The sequence below is a fragment of the Brachyhypopomus gauderio genome, unplaced genomic scaffold, assembly GCF_052324685.1.
Source record: "Brachyhypopomus gauderio isolate BG-103 unplaced genomic scaffold, BGAUD_0.2 sc103, whole genome shotgun sequence".
Classification (NCBI taxonomy): domain Eukaryota; kingdom Metazoa; phylum Chordata; class Actinopteri; order Gymnotiformes; family Hypopomidae; genus Brachyhypopomus; species Brachyhypopomus gauderio.
The window spans coordinates 260,354-277,672 of record NW_027506924.1 but is presented as its reverse complement, the minus strand read 5'-3'; the positions used below and the strand labels follow the sequence as shown (position 1 = coordinate 277,672).

The 17,319-nt window shown below is 43.7% G+C and overlaps 2 long non-coding RNA genes across 2 annotated transcripts in view; both read left to right on the top strand.

Moving 5' to 3' along the window:
- Positions 1–17,104, top strand: part of LOC143497226 (uncharacterized) — a 46,476-nt gene extending 29,372 nt beyond the window's left edge. The window contains exon 3 of the long non-coding RNA XR_013125749.1: positions 17,003–17,104. This is a non-coding gene — a long non-coding RNA (uncharacterized LOC143497226). The remainder of the gene's footprint in view (positions 1–17,002) is intronic.
- Positions 8,245–9,455, top strand: LOC143497211 (uncharacterized). Its single transcript, XR_013125745.1, has 2 exons — positions 8,245–8,877; positions 9,177–9,455. It is a non-coding gene; the product is annotated as an uncharacterized LOC143497211 (long non-coding RNA).
- Positions 17,105–17,319: the final 215 nt, after the last annotated feature.

Sequence of the window (17,319 nt, the reverse complement as noted above, 5' to 3'; positions counted from 1 at the left end):
CACGACCACTTGGGGAGTGGGGAGTATCTTTATTCCACATAATTTATCTAGCTGTTCTCAGATGAGGAATTTCAGAGAAGGGGATTGCCAAAACAAATCTATAAAATCAAATCCTATTAAAGCAAATAAACAGAGACAGCAATCCATCCTACACGTTCTGTTGGCAGGCGATAAACGTCTTCTCCTTTCAGCATCTCCCTCTCTGTTGCTTCTTGCCATCGCTTCTCTTTCATTCTTATTCCTGCTTGGCTGCACCTTCCCCCTCCGCCCCAGCTCATCAGTGCAAATGAGGGTTAATTTGGGTATTTACCACTGTCGGCTAGAAGAATTTTGTGTGTGTGTGTGTGTGTGTGTGTGGAGGAACATGGAATTTTACATAGGCCAGGTTTTACCCATCTCTGCAGCACTCCTGCTGTTTGGGCTTTGTGTTTTCAGGACTAAACAGCTTTTGTGACTCATTATCACCCACAAGCCAAAAGGTACCCGGTTCCTCCGGCAGGCTCCACTCGCGCCAGGGTACTTTGAAATGCCACGTTGCTCTCTGCACCTGTTGCAGGGATAGATGCAAGCCATTGTCTGCAAGGACAGGCTTACGGGTTTCTGCACTTCTGGAAAAGGCACCGCAGGATCCTCAGTCTGTCTGAGCTTTTGTCTGTCTGACTTACTAATTCTCTTGCAAAGAATTCTTTCCTTTTCTATCTTTCTGTACTTTGTCTCTTTCTCTCTCTCCTACGTTCTCCTCCTGCTCTTTCCTTCCCTTTTTTACCTTTTCCCATTCCTTTCTTTATTGTCTCCAGCTCTGTCTGTCCCAGTTTTATATTTCTTCCCCTACTGTTTCTTCCCCACCTTTGCTTGGCTTTGGTCTGCCATCCATCTGTCTCCAAAGACAGACACACTTGCCTGTGTAAGTGTGCCATGTTGCACACCATGCCAAAAGAACAGTCTAGACACTCAGCATAAGGCCCAGTCCAGCTAGAAACAGCACCAGGTCCATTCTCGTGTAGACACTGGAGATGTAGAGCAACGGAATAATCAGAGCATAACACCAGCTCTGCCTCAACCCCCAGTAAATGACAGGTGGAGGTATTGAACACACTGGGAACCTACATGTTCTCTAGCAGAATAACTTTTCAGTCTATTAACAGGGTTTGTCCTGTGTTCAGGAAACCGAATTTATAAAATGCATTTTAGTGTCTGTAAGCTTATTCTGTGTTCGTTCATTCATTCTGTGTAGTAGGTTTTAATCCACACAGAAGAGCTTAAGTCTCACACCAGAGGCATAACCAGACAAGCTGGAATTCTCCATCCTCAGATTAGATTTAATCAAGACTTAACGAAGAGCTGTCTGTTTAAAACCTGACAAATCTCTGGCATCGAGTCTGCTTCCTGCATATGAGAATCTAACGAGATCTCTTCCTCTCTCTCGATCTCCATCTTCTCCCTTTCTGTCTCTTCCTCCTTGTCTCCTCATGGTTAATTAAACCTAAATGGTGTCCACATGGAAGCACTCCGTTTGTCCATCTCCCTGACTGCTGTCTGCACATGTTCGTCCTGCGTGTTTAACACTGTGCCAACACCTGTAGGCATGTTCCTCTTGGAATTGTTTCTTGTAACCACGTTTCTACTGTTAGCCTAGACCTGGGCCATCAGACAGTGGTTTCTGGAGCTGGCTGCCATTTATTTCTACCTTTCTTAAAGATGATTTTGTCATCATGATGGAGTCTTGTTTAATAAAAATGTTAGCATTTTACAGTTTTGCATCTTTATAGCGCAAATTGTTTGAACTACTAAGATCAGTGATGGAAATAGCATTTGAACCATTACACTTTGTAACCAGTGTTACATCCTTCATTAGTGCTAACGTCTGTAGGTTCTGATCACTCCTGCACTGTCCAGCTGCTAGGAGGCTTTGTGCTTCATTCTTCTATAGAGCACAATCTTGGGATGTCTCAAACGACCTGCTTCAGATTACACCATGACATTTTAGTTGGATTGAGGTCAGGACTCTCAGTCTTTCTAAAAACACAGCACTTCCACTAAGCCACTCTCTTGATTTACTTCTGCATCTTGGATTATCGTCATCTCGCATGACCCATGACCTTTTACTGTAGAAATTTTTCATACATCTTAAAACTTATTAGCCTCTCAATGATTGCACGCCATCCAGGCCCCGGGGCAGCAAAGCACCCCATTATTCCCTCACAATCCCTACCCACAAACCTCCTCACAGCTGGGCTGCCGATTAGAGATTTGTTGGTATGGGATGTTTTTATACATATATGGGCATATGCTGTTCCTTCAAGTATAACGCCATGCACACTTACCACAGACTTTGATGAACAAACTTTTATCCCCTCTGGCAGCAGAACATGTGACTTGTAGTCACAGGGAACATCTCGGTGGTCTTTAGCCAACTTCAAATAGGCAGGAGTAGTTTGATGGAAAGCGGTGGTCTGGTCCTCTGAATAACACTTGTGCAAGTGTATGGAAAATGTGCAGACGCTTAATTATCACCTTTGTGATTTTTGTCACTTCTTGAAGAATTCTTTGGCATGCATCTGCAGTGACTTCTGTAGGACACCCACTCTGTGACAGAGCAGCAATGGTGCAGAAATTTCCTTCATTTGCAAAACTTTGTAGTTGACTTGTCTTCAGCAGTTTCTCTTCTAAAATCCTCAGTTCCTATAAGGCTTTGCTAAGCCGCTTGCAAAGGTGTCAGAAGTATTCACATTCATTACTTGTGTGGAAGTATAGATACTAGGGTTTAAAAATACTTCTGTAGAAGTCGATGTATCAACTCAGTCTTTTACTCAAGTAAAAGTGTAAAAGTACTGGTTTCAAAACTACTTAAACTATACAAGTAAAAGTAATAGTAATGTAAGGGGGAAATGGCATTAAGGATGAATTCTTGAGTCTCTTTTTTTTGCCCCCCCATCTTTGGAGGACAACTTGGTTTTTATGTACGGATCAAATGAAAACAATTCTGCATAATACAGTACAATAGTGATAACAATAATTGGGGTTAGGTGGACCATACAGGAGAGGAGAGAAAAGAGGAGGAGAGAAAAGAGGGGGAGAGAAAGTAAAAATACAGAAGGGCAGAAAACGCAGCTCAAATGACCACTGCAATGGTTCACCAACTGCTGCTCCTTAAAGAAGAGCAGAAAGTGTACCTAAGACATACAGCACAAATGACTTTGATGTATGTGTGTGTCAGTGTGTGTGTTTATGTAAGTGCAACATAGGCTAAATGCACGGAATGCACTTACTAGCGAGGGTAGAAAGCTGCGACAACATTCCCCCGGAGGCCAGAGGCAGGCAGAGAAAGACCAGGGAATCCCGCACGCCAGCGGCCCCTCCAGGAGCAGTGGAGGTCCAGGGCCGCACTTCCCAGTGACCCCCGCATGCCCGCTTCAGCGGTCGGGAGAGGGAGACCCCGGACAGCACCCCCCAACCACGGAGTGCAGGCCCAGGGGAACCAGAGGAAACGAAGCCACCCCCCAGCCCCCTCCCACCCCACTCCCCACCATGGGCCAGCAGCAAGGCCCCAGCACCCCACGCCCCCGAGAGCCACCCATCACCCGGCAGGGCCCCCCTCCCGCCGAGGAGCCCCGAGCCGCCCCGGACCACAACCGCTCAGGGGAGCGGGCCAACCGCCATGCCGGAGCACCAAGTCAGGTCCCGAAAGCCCAAGGCACCCCTCCTCTGAGGGGAGAAGTAACCACAGGGGAGCAACCGGGAGAGGACCAGGCATGACTAGCCCCCGACCCAGAACCAGCTGTCCCCAAACATACACTCAACCTCATATACATTCACATTAGTGCTGTCAATTCCAGGTGCCGCGATTAAAAGTCCTCACCAGGATTTTGCTCAGGTTTCCTGGATTGTGTTGATTCCACTAATTTTACCTGGATTGCTAATTAGAAAATCTAGCAAGCTTGAGTAAAATCCTGGTGAGGACTTTTAATCGCGGCACCTGGAATTGACAGCACTAATTCACATACATTCACCCCCATATATACACCCACACAACATCGTCATACTTAGTATTTTTAGTTTGTTACTTGACACCTCTGGCTGCTCGCTGGTGTTCAAACAGCCAAACTGTTCTCACACAGGAGGAGTCAGGGCCACACCCTCACTGACTGAAACACCTGACTCCAATTACCCTCTTTTAAAGAGACTGACAAACATCACATTATCCCTGAATGTCCAGTATTTAAATCATATATCCAGTAACCATATTGAATGTGAAATGTGTCTGCAAAAATTGTAAGGTAAATATTGTCTATAATAAATATTGCCTGTTATTGTCTCAATGCCCAGTGTATTAGTTGATTTAGAACATTGATTCTGAGCTGAGGGTATATAGGTGATGCTGGTCTTTCCTTCCTTCAGAAACTATAATGGGTTTGGGAAATTGTGTGTGTGTGTGTGTGTGTGTGTGTGTGTGTGTGTGTGTGTGTGTGTGTGTGTGTGTGTGTGTGTGTGTGTGTGTATGTGTACTTATCATTCCTATTGAATGGAAAGAGGGTAATGTACATCAGACAGCACCCATTTACAAACTCTAAAATCAACCCACAATATGACACTTCAATTAGCCTAATCCAGACTACTGCAAAAACCGTCAGCTCCCTCTGCACCACCGCCCCTCCTCTTCCTGCCCCAGTTGTTACCCTGTCTCCGATGTCGACAGCAGTAGAACAAAAGCACAGAAATACTGGGCTGCTTTTGACACAGGGGCTGTGGGTGGCAACCGTGGGCACCCCAGTGGATGAGCTTCATACTCAGGTGGTACTCCATGCTAAACAAGGGGTTAAACTTTACATTTGTTCTCTATGCACGACTGTTTGAGAACAGATCTAGGAGAATCTACATTTTACAGGCTGGTCAGTAGTGGTATATCCTAGCTAAGCTGTAAAACTGGCATCTAAAGAGTGTCTAAGTGGCTTCTGAGTTTATTATAACTGTCAGTGGGATTGCAGTGTCCCTACAGCTGGTCAGCATTCAAAGAATTTAAGAATACTACTGATTTTTGTGGGCCAGTTTCTGGGATTTGGAATAACACATGACTATTGTTAAGTAAGGGTCCCTGTTGGGACACAAGTACACGCGTTGGAAAAAGGCAAGTGTCCAAAAAACAAACCCTGTTGACAGAATGCCAGCTGTTTTATTCTTCAGCAGGACTAAGGGAAAGGAAGTCAGATGTATAAATGAGTCTTTCAACATGTATGTTTCTTCTATGCATGTATGAAAGTGTCAGACACAAAATAAATAACCAAAACTGAAAAGCACAGCCTGAATAGCAGGCTTTGAAGCGGTTCCCGTGGTGACTGCCGCTTTCCCCGTGAGCACATTTAATTGTAGCACTGTGTTTGTAGACGCTGTCCCTTGTGACATGCCACTGTGTTTTTTTTTTTTCCTGGAGATGGGAATGCGGGTTTCTTGAGCTCAACAGAAAGCGGCACTCGTAGAAGCATTTAACCGGCTGCTGCTTCACCGCACATGATTTCAAACCTCGATCGATCTATCCTTGTTACTCTCATCGGGTGTTTCGATTGATTATTCTGGCTAATGCTCCTCCTGAACGGTCTTCAGGACGACATCGTTCAAAACAACGTATGATGGGTCACAGTAAGGGACAACATATCTAGGCTAGGGTCTGAGATTTATATGGATTTTTTCCATTGCAAAATTTCCACACTACCTACTGGCAAAGCAAGTTAGCTAAAGAGAACTGGAGAACTGGAGAAAACAAAATAGGCCTACTATTAAGTAGTGTGCAAACTGTAGATGTAAAAAAAATAACAGAATATTTTAAAACAGTAAGGCTGAAGGTGTTGGTGTTACCATAGCCAAGAGTCGGGACTTTGAATTGTCAAGAATAATCATTCAATCATATTCAACAATCGCTTAATGAATTTGCGTTTTTTTTTTTTGTCTGGGCCCAGGTATGCTTTGCTCTGTGAGTTCAGTATGTTTGGTCAAGTGTGAAAGTTATTTCTGAGACTGGCAGCAGAACAGAGGAACGGTCACTGGGGCTCTTGAAATTGGCAGTCTGGTGTATTCTGTTGCATGTGTGGAAGCTATATGCTCAGGGAACCATTCGTATGTAATGATAAGTTGAGGTGAAGGTTCAGGGCAAACAAATTGAGTTCAAACTATACTGGCTGATTAGTCTCATTAGTGAGTAAATCCATTTTTGAAAAAGAAATTTAAAAATGCTCAAAGACCAAGGACACCTCAATCAAACTTAAAACTTGCACTGGAAAGAACCTTGAAGGTGTAGGACCCACATGTTGCACACCCCATACAGCAGGTACTGGCCAAGATCTGTTCCTTTCCCATTCTGCCTCAACGTTGAAGCGGACATCAATCGGCTATTGGAAGAAGGCGTTATTGCCCCTATTATGCATTCAGAATGAGCTGCCCCAGTGGTATTAATTCTCAAGCCAGATGGTACCATTAGGATTTGCCGTGAATATAAATTGTAAATAGTCTCGTCCTTGGAGCAGTTTCTCGTACTGAAGTTGGAAGACTTAGTGGTCTTATCTGGGGAGTTTTTTAAGTTAGATCTCGACCTCCCAAGATCAAATCTCACTCCAAGTGATCTTGAAAAATTGGCAACCCTGCAGACATATGCTTTGGGCTAGTTTAGGCTTCTGAAGGGCGGGTTTTACACTGACTTTGTATGGGATATTTTTGTAGGACCTGGCAACCCTGCCCACAGTTCCGCATTCAAAAGACCTGCAAATCTCTCCGAAACGGAGAGATTCTTTATCCATTCTGGTGTGGTTTGGCGTCTTGTGTGTGTGTGTGTGTGTGTGTGTGTGTGTGTTGGCTAAAAACTCTGACTCGACATTCTTGTTTTCTTGACTTTTGTGTATTATACCCTGATCTCGATTCTGGATTTGTCCCTTCTGGTTTTGGTAGCGGTTGTATATATTTTGTATATTCGTGAAAATTGTCTTTGTCTGTATAGTCGTCTGGTAACTCGGCCCAAATGGCCACTTTTTCTTTAATATCACGTTCTCCTTGTTTTTGTTATAGAAAGTTAGGGTAGATTTTTTTGTACTTTTCTTATGTAGGCTATAGGTTAAGGTAGGTATGGGTATGGCTAGAGGTATGGTTTTTGTTTATTATCTTGAGCATAGGGCAGTTCAGTTGTAAATATTCACAATTTTTCCACTATCCATATTACAGTCTCTCCATTAGTGCTGGGCGATATGACCAAAATTCTATATCACGGTATTTTTCAAAATTATATCGGTTTCACGGTATTTGACAGTTTTTTCCCCCCATGCATGATGTGTTAACTGCATTGATTACGAAAAGAATAAATGTCTCCACCTAAGTATTACATGTAATACATGTATTACAATACAAGCATGACGGTTGCTGTAACAATGCAAAACCTTTTATTTAAAACATTTTTCAGACATCAAAATTGTAGGTTTATACAACTTATGTGAACCAGCTACACGTAATATTATGAATTGCACACCAGTTTGTTAATAACAAATAAGAGGTATTTAGACCTAAAGTAGACAAGGCTGCTTGTCAATGGTTGTGTTGTACTGAAAAGTCCCAAATATCTTACCTTTAATTAAATACCATAATATTTAAACAAAAAATAATAACAGTGGTTGAATACTGGGGAGACGGTACCATCTCTTTTAATGTGATCATTTCGACCATATGTGTATTTGTATAAATATGTAACTTGATTAAGCTGAGGTGCTGGAAAATATTGAAATGGACCTTGAAAGTGCTTGAATTCCACTTTGTAAAGGTGTATGAACCAAGGTTATAATAGTTTTGGATTTTTCATTATAGTTTAGTTTTTATTTCATTGTGACTTTTTTTTTTCTAATTCAGTTAGTTTTAATTAGTTTTTAGAGCATGTTTGCTAGTTTTTACTAGTTTTAATAATTTTTTTAAAGCTTAGTTTTAGTTTAGTTTTCATTAGTTCTAGTATTAGTTTTAGTTTTTTTTTATACTTTGGGTTATTTGTCAGGTGCAGGATTCAAAAAGTCCAAAGTAAATATTGTGTAATAAAAACTCATCAAAAGATACCATTTTAAAAAATGCATTTAATTACTGTTGAACAACCAACAGTCCACAAGATAGAAGCCTTAAGTGCAAAATGTGTAATATTGCTGCTGAAAATTGCCAGACTAAGATTGACGGACACGAACATAGGAGCGTAACCCTATTTTGGTTCGCGTGAAAAGCCAAACTTTTGGCGCATTTCCACTAGGGCCTGCTTGGCGCGGTACGGTTCGATTCGCGACGGTTTGTGAGTGTTTCCATTAGTACCAGTACCCTGTGAGCCGGCCCCTTCGGGTACTTTTTTCGTACCGACTCGCTCGAGGTTCTAACCGTTCCGAAGCGGTACAGTTCTGTGACGTGGAGGAACAGCATGACACTGATTGGCCAGGGAGTGTCGTCACAGGTTGCGTCAGGAGAGCGACTCCTCCGCTATGCTATGGACTCCTCAGCCATTTTTAAAACCCAAGGAGCGAAGTCTGTTCCCTGGTCAAACGCCGAGGTACAAACCTTTCTGTTAATAATCAGCGATCAAAAAATCCAGGGCGAACTGGACGGGGCCACTAGAAATGTAAAGGTTTTTAGCGAGGTTTCCGCGCTAATGGCCACTCATGGCTACCAGCGGTCCGTTCAGCAGTGCCGGTCGGTCCAAGCTAAAAAAGCTTAACGCGATTACCGGGCGGTGAAGGACCATAACGGACGCAGCGGAGCAAACCGCAAAGACTGGAAATGGTTCCAGCAAATGGATGTCATATACGGTCACCGGCCAGCCAGTAACGGAAGAGAAAACGTGCTGGACAATGTCGGTGCTGGAGGCCACGGAGAATGGTGAGTGTATTGTGATTTCACAGTTTTACTACTAGGCTCGTAAAAGATGTAATATGAACGTAATATGAACGCATCTATTGTAAACGCAGGAATTTAGAGCTGTGTTTGTAGTTAATGTTACCACCACAGTCACTACTGTACAATAGCTAGCTCTTAGCCTTGCTAGTTGCTAGTTAGCTGTAGCCATAAACACAGCATGAGCAGCGATGACGTGCTACACATTTTGTGCAGTTACGCTATATTGTTGTTGCTTTCACGGGAATACTTGTGTTTAATATTTGTTATTTTTTACGTTCAAGATTCCCCTTCCACTGACGAGGCGAGCGGAGTTGGCGGAAAATGTTTCCTTCAACCGGGCTTTCCTCGGGGTGCTTGGCGAACTTGTGAACACCATGCGAGACAGACGCCAGTAAAAGCACACAAAATGTTGCTTGTAGTACTATAAATATTTATTTCATATAAAGCTATACGTATATATTTGCTTTTTGCACTTTTTTAAAACTATAACTATATTATTTACATATGTTGTACTTTAAATATCTATATTTCATAATAAAGTTTGATTTCATTTGATTGTATGACTGATGCTTTTTATGCAGGGTGTGTTCAGCCTGTTTGAGTAATACCAAATTATTATCAATAATTAGAGCAATCACATACAATAATGAAGATAAAGATAAATAAGATACAATAATGCTATGTGTTAAGGGGCGTCGACCGGTGTTGTGGTCGTATACAAATTATGTCACGACACTACAACCCGCGCGCCAACAGCGACTCCACCCACATTGGGGTGGTTCACCATTGTAATGGAAACACAACGCGACCGTACCGTTCCGTTGCGAATCGACCCGTACCGAACCGTACTGCGCCAAGCAGGCCCTAGTGGAAATGCGCCATTTGTGAAGGCAATCGAGTAACACAGTCGTGTTGACATCCAGTCTCAACACATTAACTAGTGCATCCACCCGCTTGCGGTTTTTCTGCATTAACTAACCAGCAGCTATTTGATCACTGGTGAAGACGGTCCATTACAGTTCTCCTTCCCGGTGCTACCTAGCCGGGATGGTGCTTCTCTTTCAGCGGAGCTACTTAAGAGGCTAGCTTGTCAATACTGGCAGTTAGTCCTCTTGTGTGAACTTTGAGATTCGTGGGGTTTTTCCTCTTGAGAACTACTCCATATATTTTATCACCTGTTTCCACTACAAGACATGTAGTCTTTCTTGTAGTCATATTTAAAAAATCCCATACAGGACTCGCCGTGTTATCCCAACTTTTGTTGTCATAATTGTGCAGGCTAGCATAGCGAGCAGGAGCTCTAAACAAGAGACGTGACGGACCATGAGGTGTCGTACGCTTCTGCCAGCTAATGTAAAACTACTACTGAAAAAGATCGATCTCATACCAGTTCACAAGACTTATAAATAAACTGACAAACACGAAAACGAAGGGTATCCTATCTATAATTTCAGTACGTTTTAGTTAGTTTTCTAAACATGTAATATAGTTATAGTTAGTTATCGTTTTTTTCTATTAATTACCGTTATTATTTATTTCAGTTAATGAAAATGTTTTTTTCAATATTAGTTTTCGTTTTTTCGTTCGTTTTCGTTAACGATTATAACCTTGGTATGAACCCTGCAAACATAACTTGGCGCAAAACAAAGTGCTGAAGAGCGGAACGCGCATTTTTGCCACGCGGACCTTCGCGCCAGTCGCGACGCGTCAAGTACAAGCAGCTTTTGCTCGACAGCATTTGCAGTAAGTGACGGTTTGGTCCACGTCCGAACTTTAAAACCCTATGTACTTCCTGACATCAGACACAGTTCCTTTCTTTGGCAAAAGTTTCTTGGGGGCATCATCTTTTACTTCAATGTTTGGTAGAATTTGTGGTTCAGAATGTCCCTTGTTTTCAGCAAGCTAGATTTGCGCTCTGTTGTATTTGTGCTTAGCGGCACAGCAATAAAAAGAGTCCCTTGAAAAACAATTAACGACCGTGCTGTGTTCCGGACACGTGAAGGCTATTTAAACCAGAGTGGCCGGTTTATGAAAAATTCTTATGATAACAAAAATAAACACTGGTTTTCGGTGCAAGCCGGTATACCGTCCAGCACTACTCTCCATCACCGTAACACTGCAACACAAGGTGTGTACACAGAGCCATCTCCCTTTTGGGATGTTTTTGCACTATCCATATTTGAACGGATGATTGAGGGTTTGTTGTAGGGCATTCCCAAAGTGTCCCAAGTGTAAACTTGGATGACATTTGTGTCAAGTTCTGAAAGTGATGAACATCTAAGAAAATAAATAGATGCTGTACTTAGACATCTTGTATTTGTCAAGAGCATTCTGAAAACAATTCTGACACCTTCTGATAAAACATATTCACAGTTAGATAGAGAAGGACTGTATATTGAATTTTGGAACCAGAGTTCATAAATTACTGTGGTTGCATATTCATGATTTGCACAGACCACAGGCCCATAGATCTCCTTGTTCAGAGAAATGAGACCAGATGTTTCCCCATAACTTCAGTGGTAAACTCTGCTACAAACATATGACTGTCAGAATGTTTACAAATCTGGCAGATATCAATGCAATGCTAACGCTCTGAGGAGACTTCCAGTGTAAGATCTGGAAGAGGAGGAAGGAGAAGAGATTATAGGATATAATGGATAATGCACACAGTAAACATTGAGTCACAAATGAAAAGATGGATGTCCAGACATGTGTTCTCACATGCACGAATGCATGACTGTATCTTGCAAAGATGGCATGAGATCGAAGACCCTTAATTTCTGTCATGCTGCACCTGATGGTGGACACGGAGTTCTCATGATGGCTGCAGCCATTGGGGTGCTTGGATTGTTATCCCACCTTGAAGACAATCAGTCTTACTGGAAAAGTTGCATCAGTCACACATGGGCATGCTCAAGATGCACTCTGCCTTACTTATGGTGACCGGGCCTGGACCACAGGACTGAGAGCAAGGCCAGTAAATGTTTGGCATGTTGAGAAGACCACGTCCCCACCAAATACATCATTACATCCCTGGGAATGTTCTCATATCCATATGGACTATGCAGGATCATTGCTTGGCAAAATGTTCTTGTTGATTGAGTGGATGGAGGTTCCCGCAAATGCTTGTGTTCAGCAGTGATGGCTGCGGTTTCACAAGGTAGGAGATTGCTGGATTCATGAGGCAGAATGGATCATCGTGCAACATCAGCACCATTCTGTCTTCTAATGGACAGGATTGATGAGCAGTTCAGGCATTTGAGGAAGGAATGATGCAAGAAAGGAAATATGGGAGCCTGCCTCATGGTTTCTGTTCAGCTATCATATCTCCTCACAAGCCCTGGCAGGACTGTTGCTGGCAAAGATGTTGATGTCCAGACGGTTAAGGTCGGCTTTTGACTTCCTCAAATCAGATTCAAGGTTCAGCACAAACAACTAAAAAAGAAAGTGGATCGTGGCCGGATAGCTACATTCACAAGCTTCTCTCCCAGAGATGGAATTTTCATTGAGAATGTCAGCTTGTGACCAAAATGGATAGCTGCTGTAGATGAGTTTGTTCTAGGTCTTGTTTCCTATACAGTAAGGCTGGAGAACAGGCAGAGGATGAAGTCCGAATATGCATGCTGAACCCACGCTCATGCTGACCATTGTGCATTTGTATATGTCCTAAAAAACCCAACTTCCATAGGACTACAGCAAGATTACTGTAGCTCACCCTTGTGCAGCACGTGTACTGAGAGCATACGTGCAAAAACGTTTCCTTCCTGGCATGGGCGCTAAACGGTGAAATGTCATAAATTCTAAAAGCACTGTGCCACTTCAGTGCTTTTATCCATAGAAAATAATAAACAGCAGTAAATGGACAAACCTAGTGGCTAACATTTTGCAAACGTGCTTCCAGAAAGAGATGTATGCAATTGCGCTATCGATCCATGGCCTGGATTGAGTATTTGTGTGTGAACCCGAAGCCAACAAACGCGAGCCAACTGGCTCTGTTTCAGGGTTCTTGGCCACGGTTGTGTTCAGCTGATGAACTACTCCATGTCTTCTAGCACAAAATGTGGTACGTTCACTAGCCATGCGCCCGTTTCATCTCGCATCTCGCAATGAGTCATCTCGCAATGTTTTTTGATTGGCGGTGATGCAGGTGATGTGCAAAGGTGTATCAGTGCACACGTTTCGAAGGACAGATGCGTTCACATTGCAGACAGATACAGGTCACTTCCAATTATGAATGTGAACCATCAAGATGGACAAGTCTGAAACAAAACAAAACGTTGAAAATAATATGTTTGCTAATAATCTGAACATGGTCAACTCTGACCTAAATGAATCCCACCCTCCATCAGCCTTGGCTGAAATCATGGGTTAAGTATAGTGTACTAGAAGTCAAACTGAATTATGTGGAAGTGGATTTCCAACAAATAACAGTGGCAGAAGGACCCCGAGCTTCTAAAGTATTTTTGGTATCCACTGAAATAGAACCGAGCTCATTGTGAAGTTATGTTGTAAAGGCATTTTTAAACTGCCAGTATTGTAACCTGAGCTCAACTCTTTAATGTTTTTTTTACATCTCATTTAAATTGTACTCAAGTAAAATACTTGGACATATTTGTTAGAAAGGTAGAACATGTTAGTCCATACAGTAATGGAATTGATTACAGTAGTTACCAATAATTGCAATAATTCAAGCAAAAATTTAGTTTCCAACTACTATTTTTATATGCAAGTTTGGGTCATTTTGCTGTTAAGAGTTCTTGTGACCACATGTTAAATGCACCACAGTTGGTTCGATATGACAGGAATGACAATAATTTGCCCGATTATCTGAATTTCATGCGGCCCGTTTCTCCACACTGCACCAGGAGCTTGTGTTCCAGCGGCGCTGATAACACTCAGGTGTCGGTCTCACCTGTCTGGTCCGGCGGAGTGCTTCAGGCACATCGCCACTCACACAGACGAGCCACCTGACATGTGTCGCCTCATGTCAATCATCCCCCACCACCCGTCACCACGGAGACACACACCTCCGCTCTGTGCTGTCTGCAGACATGCTGCTTTCTCCCGTTATTCTTCCTCTAACTATCTATCCTGTTTGCCTTCCCTCTCTCTCTCTTTCTCTCTCTCTCTCTCTCTCTCTTCACACCCTATCTCTTCTTCCAGATGGTTCACTATTTTGGTGCTGGATAGATCTTTATTTATTTTTTCTTGGTAGATAAAAGTAAGAATGTCTCCTGTGACCACAGTAGGTTGACTTAGACCAGGGGTGTCAGACGCCAACACCAGAGCCTTTTGTGTTTCTTCTGATCCAACACACCTGATTCGGTTTGTCACACAATTACCAAACCCTCCACGTGCTGGACTGGGTGAGTTGGAGGAGGGGCTTGTATTCCAGTGGTTCCTCTCTTCCTCAGAACTCCTGATGCAGCTCATCATGTAGTTATCAAGCCCTTGTGTGTCTGAGCAGGGATATAGTGCTCTGTAACCCCAGAAAGGAAATTGAAAGTCCCTGTATTTATTTACGGAACTGGCTGTGAATGGAGACAATGGTGAAAATGTAGTGTAAAAACCAGGATTGTAAACGCAATCGTTTCACACAATCGGCTCGTCAGAATGAGGAATGAGGATCATCACAGTCCATTCAGTTTGGTATCGCTCTTCTAAGGTGACCTCTGACCCTGCCTGGGCCCGCCCCCTCATCACTGCTGCACCTGTGCAACCCTGCAGATCTTTTTTGTTGCACCTAAAAAGCAAGATGGTGTATCTCATGTTTCTTTTAGAAATCTTGACAAATCTTTTTGAATGGCATTTTTTACTACCTTGACAATGCTTTGTCAGACGTTTATATGTACTATATTAATCATAAACTTTATACAAACCTGTGTGTGTGTGTGTGTGTGTGTGTGTGAGAGAGAGAGAGAGAGAGAGAGAGAGAGAGAGAGAGAGAGAGAGAGAGAGAGAAGAGAGAGAGAGAGAGAGAGAGAGAGAGAGAGAGAGAGAGAGAGAGAGAGAGAGAGAGAGAGAGAGAGAGAGAGACAATTGTTTTCAGAAGGGAGCTAAGGTGGCATTGGGCATCTGTCCTTTGGTCAAAAGCAGGCCTATGAGGCTTGATACATTAGACCAGACTTGTGTGGTCAGTGAGTGAGCTGGCTTCAGTTCAGGAGTGCCAGCAGGGATGGATTACAGCTTACACATGGCTGTAAAATGTTCTACAGCCTACTGGGTATAGAGCCATGGAGCTGTGACATGTAATGTGATCAGTCTGTGTGTACAAACGGGACACCTGATGCAAGACGACGCCGTAAAAGACCATGTGTGTGGGTTGCATAGAACAGTTTCATCATGTCGCCACGTTCTGATGTTTCAACATCATGTAAACTATTCTGACACTCACCACACTATAGGCCTATAACTTTCTCATCTGGTAGGTATTACACGCAAATATTCCCTGCCTTCATTGTGTCATCGGCCACTGCCAGCTGTGTTGGGCCCATCTCCACGGGCGCCCACATTAGTGTAATAGGAATATTCCACCGTGTCACAGCAATCCATTCCAGAACATTCTAGAGGCTGTAGGTGCAGCGTGGCAGGGCCATGAAATGGCACCTAAATGACTCCGCTATCCGCGGCGTTTTTAACGCTCCGATGCCTCAGGTATAGGAGACCCCGCTCGGTGAGGAAAATGGAATTTGCTGCCAACTGCGAGGTGTGTGTGTGTGTGTGTGTGTGTGTGTGTGTGTGTGTGTGTGTGTGTGTGTGTGTGTGGTGAAAGAATGAATGAGACTTGCTAGCGAAGGAGTGTTGTTCGCTTCACGGTCTCTGTGCTGAGCGACTGGCCCAGCGACAGGCACACAGTAATATGAAACTGGCCTGTAGGCTGAGCACACAGCCGGCAGGAAAACTCCCACAGCCTGAAGATTCCTGCACCCACCTTCTGAAAAGTGTTGCGAAGGTATTATTTTAGCTATCAAATCGAATATTTAAAGCTATAGCTACCCCACCGATTTGTGTCATGGTACATTGTTGGTAAACAGTCCTTCCCCTGATCCCCCTTACCCTCAACAATCCTGGTTGCTGCCAAGTTACTATGAGCCTAGTCTGGGTTAACTATGTTTCACAGATGTTTCATACTGTATATTGAAGGCCTAATAATAAAATATATTCTGTTCCTCTGAATTATGTCATATGTACTCATGTTAACTGGAGCCCATGAAAGAAACCTCCAATAAATAGGACCTATTCTCTATTCTTCGTTTCAAAGGACAAGCTTGTTTACACCTCCTGTGACTTCAAAAGAACAGGATAGTACCAGTTGTGTGCGTCCGGCCTGCCGCAGTGCCGCAGTGACATCAGACGGAAGTGCACCTCCACCACGGCGCCTTCCAATCGTTTGGAATCGTGCGTTTTGGCGCCCGTACCCCCCCCCCCCGCTGTCTGTTCAACAACTTCCATGAACTGAGAGAGATGCGCTTTCTCATTATACTTCGTTAATTGCATGCGCTTGTAGCTCGAGCGAGAAACCTCGCGGCGTGGATTTACCCACAATCGGACGACGGAGAAGAGTCCCTAGAACGCCGCGGAGGATTTCATCAGCGAGTCGTGGCTGCGGGCCAGGGCCTATTCAGAGGACCCAAATGTGCTGACTCACCCCTGCTCGGCTCGCTATAATGGATCTGTGTGCCGCCGCAGGTCTCCCGGGCAGTCACCGACAGCTTTACAACATTCACTTTCTGCTGCCCTGGTGATTTATTTTGATTAGCTGATGGAGACGTCGCTATCGCCATCTCCGAATAATTGACACAGCAGCCAGAGGTCAAATCTCAGCGTGGGCCACACATCGCCAGTGGGGGTGGAAAGGAATTCCAGTGGTGGTGTAGAGTGTGGAACATGGTTCAGCCATACACGAATACATGTCAGGCATGCCATAAATGATCATTTTTGTTTGGGTCATGTATTTCTCTCCAGAATTTTTCATTCTCCATTCCTTGGGAAAAACCTTACATTACATTTTGTATAAAATTTGTTTTTCAGGGTTTTTTTTTTTTTTTTTTTTACTTCTGCAGTACCAGTTATTTATTACTGATAGCAATTCCTGTTTCCTGCATAGGGGTCTTCATAAAGTCACTGGTGGTGAGAGGAGAGAGAGACGGACAGAGCTGGAGAGAAGGAAAGAGGGAGAGAGAACAGATGGAGAGAACAGGGGCAGTGGGTGAGTGATATAAGCCTCCAGGCTCTTATCGCCTGTGTCTTTGTCTCCCCCCTTCCACCCCCGCACCTCTCTGCTCCCCCAGCTTTGTGCCCCCACCTTTCTTTCCCTCCACCTCGTCTGTTTGAGCATTTTAACCTTTTTGAGCCAGATCTCCGTTGCCTTCCATCCGCGTTCTCTCGTTCTTTTGGCTTCGCTGCTTGTGCCGGTATGCGTGT